Below are 13,820 nucleotides of genomic sequence, written 5' to 3'. Positions count from 1 at the left end.
AGCTTGGTGGGGAGGGGAGCTGACAGTTTAACCAGAGCCACCGGCAGAGGTGGAAGTAATTCTTCCATAGCTACTATTGGTACATGCAGCAGCCTTGAAAGCAAGGATTTCAGGCCCTTCTGTAGGCCTTCATGGAACAAATGAATAAATGGGCTGTGTTAGGATAACTAAGAGTAAGAAAACATGCATGTATACTTGCATGTACACTAATACTAGGAGCAGTGTAAATAAATTTGATGAATTTTAAGTACTGATTAAGTCAATAAATGCAGTCATTTTAGGAATAGCAGAGACATGGGGTGACTCAGACATAAACTGATGCTGAAATTGAACATGGGGAGTATATTGTACTTAAGATGGACAGACAGGGCAGGAGAGGGATTATGCTCGTAGTTAAGAATATTAAATCTAAGGCATTATTCAAGATGGGTTACCAATGCAACATTGATCAGTCTGGTGTGATATAAGCACTAGGAAAACAAAATTGAGTAGGAGTGTGTCGTAGACCTAATGACTGTAATATGTATACCAAATAGCTAAACACAGAAATAAAGCAGACCAGCAAATCAGAATGTGTCATGATGGGGGCTTTTAACTTTACATATGTTGACTGGAATTTGTGGAATGGTCACTCACACAGTAACAAGCCTTTTGTGGATTTCATGGACAACTGTTTTCTACAGCAGCATGTTGAGGCAACAAGAGGAAGCATCTTGATCTGGTTATCAGCAGTGATTATTCATTCTTAAGAATCTGCAGGTCAAAGACAACTGTTTTGCAGCATTCACAACATACTAAGGTAGAATTTAATTAACAACATAACTACTGTCAAGGGTAAGTGGAAAGACTTTTGCTTTCATAAGGGCGACTACAGTGGTCCCAGACAGTTTTAAAATTCTGTGCATTAAGACCAACAGCAAATTCTGAAAGGGAATTATTTTGGGAAGTCATCAAAGAAACAAAACAAAACAATTCAAGGAACAATACTGTTCTTACCTCCTCTGAATCCTCCTCAGTGTGAATATATCACTAATTCATAAAAGGATATTAAATGCCAACATGAGTAATTTCAGACCTGTTAGCTTAACGTTGATTCTGGGGGGGGGGAAATCACTGATTAAGGAAGTAATGCAGGACAACTGAACAGGCATGCAATTATACTACAATCACAACATGGATTTGTCAAGGGGTGGTCTTGCCTAACCAATCTGAGAGGTTACTATGATGCAGTGACCAAGGAACTGAATGCAAGAAATAATTCTGACATCATATACTTTAAGGACTAATTTAAGGAAGGATTTTGATACTGTTGCACATAAAAGACTGTTGTACAAACTAGAGCAATGTGGCATTAAAGGAAAGTTACTACTATGAATAAAGGGATGGATAAGTGGACTAAAACAGAGAGTGGTTATCAATGGGCACTGCTCTTCATGGACTAATGTTATTGGTGAAGTTCCCCAGGGTTCACTGCTGAGTCCATTGATGTTTTGAACATTTATCAATGATACTGATGAAGGCATATCAGGCTTAATGTTTAAGTTTGCAGATAATACAAAGGTTGGCAGGGTGGTTACCAACAGTCATCAGGTGAGCTACTTCAACAAGATCTAGGAAATCTGGATTGATGGGCTGAGAAATGGCAGTGTAGTCTTTTTAACATTGACAAATGAAAAGTAATGCACATGTGCAGCAGTAATTCCAGAGTAACTTATAAACTGTGTGGTACTACACTCACAGTAGTGGAGAAAGAAAAAAGACTTGGGAGTAATTGTGCAGTCAGATATGAACTTCTCTAAGGAGTGCAGACATGTTGCCGGGATAGCTCATGGGGTTTTGTCAATGATAAACAGAAACTTTGTTAGCAGGGGATAAGGAGGTTATGATCCCTTTGTATGAGGACATGGTTAAGCTGCATCTTGAATACTATATATAGGTGTGGAGGCCTCACTTTAGGAAGTGATGTAGTAGATCAGCTGGAACGGTTGCCAGATTGGTGAAGGGAACAAAAGGGTGCTCTTACCTAGAAAGGCTTCAGTTATACAAATTACAGTGTCTCAAGACTAGGCGCCTGTGGGGAGATCAGTTTGAGGTGTTTAAAGCCTTTACTGGATTGAGTAAGCTGAATGTTAATAGTATTCTTTCACTTGCTGAGACTACACACACATGAGGCATAATTTCAAGTTGAGGAAGGATGGTTCCAGGATAGATGTGCAGAAGTTTGCCTTCAGCCAGCAGGTAGTTGATTGTTGGAACAGGCTTTGATCTGTTGATATGAAAGTAGATGGGTACAATAAATTCGAGTGAAAACAAGACAAATTCATGGAATGTCCAAAGGGCTGAACTGGTTTTTTTTTTTTTTTTTTTGGTTGATGGTATATAAGATTGCTTTCTGGCATCATTTGCCATTACTACTACTATATGTACAGTTCAGTCAGAAGGCCATTAGACCTATTTAAAGATAATAATTAAATTACACTGTAAGCAAAGCCCAAAAAAGAATTATTCTTTAATTTTCATTTACAGTGAACTCACAATTCAAAAAATTGGATACACAGTAAATGGCGGTTATAACAATCATGATTCTAATAAACAGCGATTCTATTAAGCAAAAATCAACAAATATTATCCAGAGGTTATAAAAATAAAGATATAAAGCACAGTTTTACACTTTATTACAAATTAAATGATACTTGAAAATTGGAAGAATATTATCCACAGGTTAGCAAAATAAAAATAACTTTATACTTACGTACATTGCTTAATTAATACACATAGTAATTAAATATAACACTTTTGTAATATGATTATAATTTTAAAAGTCACTTTTTTTAGATTGTTTAAATTATCACTATAACGTATATTTATGGATTTTTTCAAAATTGTATAACAGTCTATAGTCAGGATCACTTGCACCAGTTTTCTTCCAATGCTCTCTCCTCAGAACGGTATAGCTTCACAAATTTGCCATTTTGTAACTGGAATTCATTTGGAGTTATCCATATTTTCCACATCCTCCTCGGCAAAATTACCAGTAGTAGACTGACAATTTCTTCATCTGTTAACACTGTAGTAACTTGTAGATCACCTTCTATCTGCCCAATCATTAGATTCCTGTTCACCCATGTCTTAAGGCTTTTGAATGTGATCAGTATCGTGACTTAGTTGACGAGTTAATTAATCCACATTTTTTGAATCAGTTGCTAATGGAAACTTCATTCCAGGCACTCATTGTCATATGAAATGCATCCAGAACAGTTATCTGCTTTGCAATATTGAATGATGTTCCCAAACCTTCACCTATAGACTGGATGATTCTTAGCCTCATTTCCAATCAATAAAAGGTCTTAAAGGTTTTTATTATTGCCTGTTCAAGAAGTTGAATTAGTGATGTGGTATTTGAGGGTAGAAAAACTAATTCAATGTTTCTGAAAGTCAACTTTGGATGAGCTAGGCAGCTGCACAAAACCAATGCAATTTTTTTGTTTTTCTTATCAAATTGCAAATCCCATTTCCAAAGATAATCTTCAAATAAAGAAACTGTAATCCAAGCATTGGCATATTCGACAGGTTTGGTTTGGTTTGTTTGGATTTTTTTGGCGCATTAGCAGCTAAGGCTATAATGCGCCAAGACTATGTAATATTTAAAAAGTTTAAATTCTCGGTGACCTAATTAGTAAGGCCACCATGTCCAGATATATAGTAATGTAACAATAGCATAAATTAAATACAATTAAAAACTTTTATTGATTTAAAATAGCTAAAAACAGCAGACACATTGTCATTGTCAGATAAAATCTGACTGAGTGTATACGGCTCAGTCAGATGGTTAAAAGCGATAAAACAGATATTGCTAAAATCTGGACAGTCAATTAAAAGGTGTCTGATAGTTAAAGTTGTGCCACAGGACACACACATAGGAGGGTCATCAGCCCTCAGCAAAAACGAATGAGTCAAATGACTATGTCCTATGCGGGTCCAGGCAAGAACAACTTCCTCCTTACGATTCCTGCGCAGACTAGACTGCCACGGTTCAATTACAGGCTTTATACAATATAGTTTATTCCCAGTCTGTCTATTCCACAAATCCTGCCATTGGGAATGTATCTTCTGCTGTATTGTTTGCCTGTAGTCTGTATAGGGGACTGACAGGCAGCGATTATTATTGGGGATTGCTGATTTGGCTGCGGTGTCAGCCAAATCATTTCCCCTAATCCCAATGTGGCTGGGAATCCAGCAGAAGCGGATATCATATTCACGTCCACGGAGGAAGTGAATCTTCTGCTGGATACTAGACAGAACTGGATGAGGATTATATCTTACAGATATTAAAGCCTGTAACATGCTGAGCGAGTCGGAATATAAAATGAACCGTTGGTATTGGCATTCACTAATGTGATCCAAGGCTAACTCTATAGCGTGCAGCTCTGCAGTAAATATGCTGCATTCAGAGGGAATCTGCTCCGATGTGGTGTCTGTAAAGACAGCAGACAGATCCCACATATGATTCCCACTTAGAACCGTCTGTGTAGACTGGAGCGAAGTCAGAATCTTCAGTTCGGTGTGCTGAATGAAGCTGCAGGTAGACAGATGATGGAGTGTCCGACTTTCCCCAATTTCTAAGAGACAAGTCACATGCCGGGACATGAGCATGCCAGGGTGGAAAGGGTTGCTTTGGTGTTTGGGCAACCTTGTCTACCTTGATATTGAGTTCTTTGAGTAGCTCTTGGAGACGAATATCAAAAGGACGATTGGCAGTCTTACGGGTATTGTATAAATTTTCCCATCGTGGCTCAAAGACAAATGGCCACGTAGGATGGTCTGGCAAGGATTTCAGTTTTAAAGCGTACTTTAAAGACAACTGCTTACGTCGAAGCGATAACGGTGGTTCGTTTGCTTCGACGTATACGCTATGGACAGGAGATGTGCGATATGTTCCAGTAGCAATACGTAGGGTCTGATGATGGACGGGGTCCAGCCATCGCAGGACACTGTCTCTGGCTGAGGAATATACCTGGGACCCATAATCTAGTTTGGATCGCGCAAGTGCACGGTAAAGCCGAAGAAGGATACATCTGTCTGCTCCCCAAGATGTAGAGGAGAGCGAGCGGAGAATATTAAGCCCACGTGTGCACTTTGTGCGGAGTTGAAGGATATGATCCAAAAAGTTCAGTTTTTTTATCGAATATGAGTCCCAAGAATTTTATGTTCGCTGCTACTGGAATGGCATTTTGTCCGAACCTTAATTCAGGTTAAGGATGAAGATTACGCTTGCGACAAAAGTGTACGCAAATGGTCTTCTCCGGCGAGAACCTGAAGCCATTAACAAGTGGCCAGGAATTCAGACTATCAATGGCTTTCTGCAGTTGTCTTTCAATAACCCTCATGTTGCACGACTGGCAAAAAATGCTAGTCATCAACATAGAGGGCACTGTTTACAGTTGGAGGAAGTTGGTCTGTGATGGAATTTATTTTGATGGCAAAAAGCGTGACACTTAATACTGATCCTTGTGGTACTCCCTCCTCATGGCTAAAAGAGCGAGAGAGTGAGGATCCCACACGAACTTGGAACGATCGATTGGCTAAAAAGTTTTGAATAAAAAAGGGGAGTGCCCTCTTAGGCTTAGGCTATGTAAATCTTTTAAAATGCCAAATCTCCAAGTTGTGTCATACGCTTTCTCCATGTCAAAGAACACAGACACCAAGTGTTCGCGTTTTAGGAAAGCATCCCGGATGGATGCTTCCAATCTAATAAGATGGTCCAAAGTGGACCGGTTCCTTCGGAAGCCGCACTGGATGCTGGAGAGAAGGTCATTTGATTCTAAATACCATATTAAACGAGAATTAACCATTCTCTCCAGGATTTTGCACAGACAGCTAGTCAGAGCAATAGGACGATAATTGGTGGTGACTTTTGGATCCTTTCCTGGCTTAGGAAAGGCAAGAACGATTGCCTTTCGCCAAGAGTCCGGAAACTGCCCTTCAGTAAAGATTCTGTTATACAGAAGGAGCAGACAATCCATAGATTTTGGTGAAAGATGTTTAATCATTTCATAATGGATGCTATCTGGTCCAACAGCACTTGCTTTGGAAAGAGTGAGGGCTCTTTTCAGTTCCTCTATAGTGAACGTCCCGTTGTAGGGATAGAGGCCCTTGGACTTAAAATTAAGTGCTTGTTTTTCCAGTTTATGTTTCAGGACCAGGAACTCTGGGGAATACGAGGATGTTGCGGAGATGTTAGAGAATGTTTCCCCAAGGGCAGTGGCTATTGCAGTTGGATCTGCAATAGCGCATCCATTATAATCTAGGATTGCAGAAGGGTGTAATGTATATTTTTCCTTCATTTTCCGGATTTTATCCCAGACTACCTTAGAATTGGTAGCCTGGTTAATAGATGAGGTAAAACGGATCCGTGATTCCTTTTGACTCTGACGACGGATATATCATGCTTTGGCTCGTGCACGTTTAAAGGCTATAAGGTTGGTCGTGGTAGGATATCGGCGGAATATCCCCCACGCTTTGTTTTGAGCCTTTTTTGCTGCTGTGCATTGTGAATTCCATCAAGGTTTGGGAAATGGTGGAAACCGGGCAGATGTTTTTGGAACAGCATTCGCAGCTGCTTGGACAATATTTTCTGTGATGTACTTAACTGCATCATTGATAGGCTCTTGACTGACGGTGCTAAGATCAAAATTTGCTTGATGATGGAAGGCAGTCCAGTCAGCCTGATCAATCTTCCACCGTGGTAACCTGAAGGGAAGACATGGGCTCCCACTGTGTAACGAGGTTATCACAGGGAAGTGATCGCTTCCGTATGGATTCTCCTCCACTTCCCAAGTGAGGGAAGGGAGTAGAGAAGGGGAGCAGATAGAGAGATCAATAGCAGAAAAAGTACGGGTAGGCATGTGGAAGAAGGTGTTTGTTCCAGTATTTAGAAAGGAAAGGTCATTGTCATTGAGCATACGCTCTATGACTCGTCCCCTTCCGTTGATGTTAGCACTACCCCACAGGGTGTTATGTCCATTAAAATCCCCGAGAAGTAAGAAAGGGGGAGACAGCTGCATTAGAAGATCATCAAGGTCTGCCTGAGAGATGTCAGTCCCAGGTGGCAAATAAATGGAGCACACAGTTAATAAAAATCCCACTGAAAGGCCAATTGCAACAGCCTCTATGCTGGTTGTAATTAGCAAGGGCTGCACTGGGGTCTGGTTACCCACAAGGATAGCCACTCCCCCATGTACAGAGCCATCCGCAATTCTATCCTTTCGAAAAACTGTGATGTTGTGCATGGTGGGATCATCATTTGCCTTTAGATATGTCTCCTGCAAGCAAAAGCAAACTGGCTCGTGCTTTTGCAGGAGGGCCTTGATGTCATCAATATTTCGCCGGAATCCACGACAATTCCATTGTAGGAATTTAACCATTATTTTGGCTTGGTGGGTCCATCAGGCGGCTTCCCAGGTGCTCAGGGCTTACTTTTATCAGTCTTGGATTATCTTTTTTGGGGAAGAATGGACGCTGTCCCGTGTCCATTTCCTCCTCCGCAAAGAGTTCCAAGAATGAATCTTCGGGTACGTCCTTCTGCTCGACATCCATGTTTTCTTGGGTACTAGGGGAGGACTTCCCCTTTCTTATTCTTTTCTTTCATAATTACCTTTGTTACTTGTGGAGCATTAGGAGGTACCGATATAGGAGTGGCAGCTGATTGGTCCTTTTGTGCAGGTTTTTGAGAACTTAAGAGATACCGCGCGATGGGAGTGAAAGACTCCTTTGGAGGAATGGTCATGTCCGTCTGAGTTCCTACGGAACATCTCCCTGCTACCTTCTGGGCGTAGGTAGGTTTGTTGATATTCAGGGGTTTGACCGATTTTCTTGCCTCCTGGTATGATATATTTAGCTCTGCCTTCAGCCGTTGAATTTCTTTTTCTTCTTTCCACCTCTGGCATGCTCGTGAGTAGGCCGGGTGTTCGCCTTCACAGTTAATACAGGCGGGTTTAGCGGCTGAACATGCTGTTGTTTCGTGGTCCTTTGCACCGCATTGAGCGCATGCAAGGACTCCACGGCAGGCCATTTGAGAATGTCCATACTTCTGGCATTTAAAACACCGTAAAGGGTTTGGAACGTATGGACGCACTGAACAATTAATGTATCCAGCTTTAATCTCGTCAGGAGGTTTAGGAGAGTTAAAAGTCAGGATAACGTTCCTGGTTTTAACAATTTTTTCATCCCTTCGCGTGGTAATTCTCTTGACGGCAATAACTCCCTGGGGTTTTAATTCAGAGCAGATTTCCTCCTCGGTTACATCGAGGAGGTCCCACTCCGAAATGCCACCTCTCGATGAATTGAGTGTTCTGTGTGGTGTCACTGTTATCGGTATTCCTCCGATTGATGTTACTCGGAGGAGATGTTCTGATTGCCTGTCAGTTTTGGTTTCAATTAAGAGGTCTCCAGAACGGAGCCTCTTAACTGATTTGGGTGACCCTGCTAACCCATCTAACCCTTTCTGTATGAAGAAGGGAGACATTTTGCCAATCAGTTTTTCAGTGGTGGAATGCATGATTAGAAATCTTGGAACAGGCCCTGATGATATTTCTGTTCGCTGCCTCTTTGTAGCAATAATGCTATCTGGATCTTTATCTATGTTTTCTGATAGGGACCGGGTTGGGGGCCCCTGAAGAAGTTAATTTATCAGGATTCATGAAGTTTTTTATATGGTTCAGTGCCCGGGCTCCCCACCCACTACCCGGCATGCAATAAATGCGCTCGGGAGTGGAACGCCAGGGCTACCCAGACACCATACCCGCACCGCCGCCAGCCTGAATCCTGTCCCTCGGACCATGAGGGTAGGGGCGTGGCATTGACATGGTTGACCCTCGCAGGCGAGCCTACTAGCCGATTGATCCTAGCCGGGCCTTCCAGGACCACCCGTCTTGTCGAAGCAGGGGCCAAAGTGATGTATTGAAGCTGGGCCCCTCAACCACCAGGATCCCCCTTTCCGAATTTCCACGGGTCGCAGCGCACGGCAAACACGCCGGATTCCATTGATGTAAGCCTGGAACCTGGGCTGTGGGCGTTAGATCCCAGTGATGCTAGTCTGGAAGTCCAGCAGCGTCACTGGGAGGTCCCCTCACCACGTACAGGTGCCCACGTCGAGGGGCATATTCGACAGGTAGCTCAGCTGTTTTACTCCTTTAAAACATCTAGGCAATTTATTGAATCATGTCATGTTGTATATTAAAACAACTGTATTTCTGTCCTTGATCTTCTTTCCTGTAGACACAGAATAATTTTTAAAAATCATGCAATGATCTGGGGTAGCCCTGTAGTAGAACCCTGTTTCATCTGTATTAAAAATGTCTTCTGGATTATAAGTGCTTAACACAGTTTGTCAAGAGGTTTTCAACCGGGTGTCAGCTGCAGAACCATCGGAATCCAGTTTTTTCTGTGAAGATTTTTGTAAACAATATCATGCCTCTCCTTCCATCTTGTGAGCCATCCGTCCATTGCCTTAAACTCTTCACTTAGTTTTTCAGCAAAATCATTAGCTTTTTGAAGAAGAATTCTACGATTGATTGGCACATTAAATGAGCTGGTCTGTTTGAACCAAATGAACAGTTCCATTTACTGTTTGGCATTTCCCTTCCCATTTCCTTTTTCTAGTTTCACTAATCATATTAGTGTTTAATGTGTGACGTGATTAAATAATTTTGATAAAGATGACTGATGCACTACTAATTTTATTGCTGCTTCCCTTTGAGATGTATTGCCTAAGTTTAATTTACCATACGTTTCTATAGTTTGTAACTTATCTTTTACACTCAAATTCACCCACTTTCTGTTCACTGATTTTTTTTTTTTTTTGTAGTAAAAGTTAAAACACAAAAAAGATACGCGTCAATCAATAACAAAGCACACTAAAATTGGAACTAACACGACATGCAAGTGAGACGAAGTTTAGATACAGAAATGAAGAGCAGATATCAGCAAAGGGGAAACACATTTCACTAGCTATCGATATTATTGCAAATGCTGCAATAATGTCCAATTTACTACCCATTTATTGCACTAACAGAAAAGCCCAATAAACAGGAAACTGCAAATTGTTTTTATTGTTTTATGGTTGTGACCTCTATAAATGTGACCTTCAGAAATATGCTTTGGAAAAATATCACAGAGACATTCAAAATTGATTCTAATAACCGAAAATATGATTCTAGTAAACAATGAAAGTTTAGTGCATTTTATTGATTTGATTCTATAATGTGGCTGATTCTAATAACCAGTGATCACTATAACCGACACTGTATATAAATTTAAATTTTTGACATCGGTCTTGCTAGTTGTGAACTCATAATCTCCATCTTAGAGACTTTCGTGTGACTTCATAAAGCATTACCTTTTAAAAGTAAAATGAGTAAGAATGAAATATATTTAGCGTCTAACATAAACTGTACATGCACTATAAAGCATTTAGGGCTAAAGCCTCAAGCTATGAAAAAGACTAGACTATGTATAAGTTAAGTGCAATAGCATCATTAATACATAGCCAAATCTGAATTAACAGAATATTTGCAAGGTGGCATCGTTTTAAGTTATATCTCATATTGTGAATACCTTCACGAGTTGCCATGATATTGCACTACTTCGAATAAGTAACGCTTCACCTGAGGATAAGACTAATGTTACTTATTCTCAGATGAATACCACCACCCAGATGGCACCGTTTCAGGGCTATTTAGCCCTTCTTTGGTGGGTGGGTAGGTACCCAAGTGATGCAATGAGGGCAAAACAGTTATGAAGTATAACTCCACAATATGAGAGATGCCTGATGGTGTATAATGTGTTTAGACTATAAAGTGTTTAGGGGTAAAGCCTGAAGCTATGAAAAAGTCTAGACTATGTATAAGACGATGCTGCCTTGAAATATTCTGTTAATTCAGATTTGGCTATGTATTAATGATGCTATCGCACTTAACTTATACATAGTCTAGACTTTTTCGTAGCTTGAGGCTTTATTGCAAATATTCTGTTAATTCAGATTTGGCTATGTATTAATGATGCTATCACACTTAACTTATACATAGTCTAGACTTTTTCATAGCTTGAGGCTTTAGCCCTAAACGCTTTATAGTCTAAACACATCATACACCATCAGGCATCTCTCATATTGCGGAGTTATACTTCATAACTGTTTTGCCATCATTGCATCACTTGGGTACCTACCCACCCACCGAAGAAGGGCCAAATAGCCCTGAAACGGCACCAGGGGGAACCTGATGATGTCCGGAGATTCCAAGAATAGGTAACAACAGCCTTCTCCACTGGGGAAGTGTTGCCTATTCGAGGAGTTTGAGTTTTTGAGTGGCGTGAGTTGAAGGAGTTACTGTCCCTTTCATTCTTCTACACCATTACTTTTCCTCTTCCACTCCTATTACTTTCCCCCTACCTTTTTGCTTTTCTAAGTCTAATAGGGACAAGTGGATAGTCGAGTTATTATCCCACACATATACAAAATATGCCCTGAAACGGTACTGTCTCGGTGGTGGTATATCCATCTGAGAATAAGTAACATTAGTCTTCTCCTCAGTTGGTGTTACTTATTCGAAGTAGTGCAATATCATGGCAACTCATTGTGAAGGTATTCACAATAGGAGATATAACTTAAAACGATGCCGCCTTGTAAATATTCTGTAAAAGTAAAAGTAAGGCAGGATGGAAGTCACTGCAGGATGGAAGCCTCCTCAACAATTCATGCTGAGGGAAATGGACCATAATCTGCCACGCTGGTCCAGTGCAGGTTGGCAGATCCACCATATTCAGCAGTCAGGGGCTTGAACCCCGGTCTACTCAAAGAGCGTGCGCTACTGCACTCCCACTCCTGCCCACTCAGCTACGGAAAACCTTTTGAGTGGCGTGAGTTGAAGGAGTTACTGTCCCTTTCATTCTTCTACACCATTACTTTTCCTCTTCCACTCCTACTATTACTTTCCCTCTACCTTTTTGCTTTTCTAAGTCGAATAGGGACAAGTGGATAGTCGAGTTATTATCCCACACATATACAAAATATGCCCTGAAATATTCTGTACGTGCACTTAAATATAGTATACTATTTCAAGTATATTTTTATGATCAAGTAGAAGTGATAAAAGTGTAAATTACCAAAGGTATCTCCTGTTAAATGAGAGATTTATGTTTAGAATAATTCAATTAATTTACTAGGGAAGTGTTTGCTATTAATTCTAAAATTACTTCATGTTTCCAGTGAGTAAATAAGCAATTTATTGATAATTTTATTGAAACACTGCTTATTTAATATTGCAGGCATTGGGACCCTGGCAAGATCTTGGAATTTTCCAGACTGAGTGAGCCTTTCAATTCATGCAAAAAATTAAATAAATAAATAAAATAATAATACATGCTGCACAGTACTATAGAAATGTATCCTACATCCAGAGAATGGTAATGTATGAGTTGCTGGCAAAAAGTTCAGCAACTGAACAAATATTTACAAAATGATAGGCTTACCAGCTATGTGAACAGTTTTCCTTCAAAACAATCTGTACACAAGTTCCAACTGTTCTCCAACTCATGAAGCATTTGCAGTAGGTTTCTTTTGGGATTGCTTACTGTCTGTCTTGTTTTCTGAATAATTTTCTCAGTAGTTACAAATCCTGGCTCTTTCAAGCTTAAAGCTGGGATGGGGTTCACAGGGAATACTACAAGATTGCAGGGGTCATTCAATGACTTTCAAATTTAATTTTAATTCTGGAAAGACACGACTGAAATCATATCTGCTCCCTTTAAAGGTGAATTATAAGTACTTATCTATGATCAGTATTTGATCATCAATGAGAGCAGAAAGTCTCTCAATGACTGAAATTTAAACCAGATAACAAGTATGAAGTGCAAGAAATTCTTAAATGGAAAGTTTGAGTGTGTAGAGACATTTACACTTTTTTGGCTATTTTCTCTAAACAGCTCTGCAATACAATTGCCACAGAGCTATATTCCTGGTGTTTGATCCATGCCCTGTAAGTCAAAAAATACAGGGTATATGAGAATTATCTTTACAACTTTGATAGTATACAAAGGGTACTAGGAAAGTTTTGCAATATGACGCAACAATGAATCACAGGAAGCTGCTTGTTGCTGCATGTTGAGACATGTTCATACGTGCATAGTAGCCGCCGCGCCAAGTCGATGGGCTCAGTTATTCATTAGTAGTGAGAGTGTAAAGTGCTTGCGATGGCATCGTGGTCACGAAATGAGATAAGGACAGTTTTGCGGTATAATTTCGTGCGTGGTTTAACCATAGACCAGTGCTTAGAAGAAATGACTCTTGCACTAGATGATGATTGTCCACATCGTACAACGATATTCAGGTGGTATAGAGAATTCCAAAGGGGAAATTTCACTCTGGAGGATTCTGAGAGGCCGGGAAGGCCACTAACGTCAGTTACGGAGGAAAACGTTACTGCTGTGAGGAAAATGCTTGACGAAAACAGGCGAGTGACCTACCAACAGATAGAGGATACTTTGGGCCTAAATGCACCAGCAATTCGTTCGATTCTGCAAGATCATTTGCACGTGAAGAAACTTTGTTCTCTCTGTGTGCCGCATCAACTGACTGAAGAGCAGATGACACGACCTGTGACTTGGTGCCGGGAGATGTTAAAAAAGTTTGATAAGGGACAATCTCGGTATGTGAACAACATCGTGACAGGTGACGAGACTTGGCTGTACTATTACGATCTGCCGACCAAGGCTAAAAACAAAGTTTGGGTCTTTGATGATGACGACACACCCATAATTGTCAGAAA

General features: G+C 40.5%; 1 protein-coding gene across 11 annotated transcripts in view; it reads right to left on the bottom strand.

The window, feature by feature from the left end:
- Positions 1-13,820, bottom strand: part of Syp (synaptotagmin binding cytoplasmic RNA interacting protein) — a 499,733-nt gene that overhangs the window by 310,471 nt on the left and 175,442 nt on the right. The gene's annotated exons all lie outside the window — the stretch shown is intronic.

This window comes from Mastigoproctus giganteus, chromosome 1, assembly GCF_048544385.1.
Source record: "Mastigoproctus giganteus isolate SK-2022 chromosome 1, ASM4854438v1, whole genome shotgun sequence".
NCBI lineage: Eukaryota > Metazoa > Arthropoda > Arachnida > Uropygi > Thelyphonidae > Mastigoproctus > Mastigoproctus giganteus.
The sequence above is the reverse complement of the archived record's forward strand: the minus strand, read 5'-3'. Positions and strand labels throughout refer to the sequence as shown.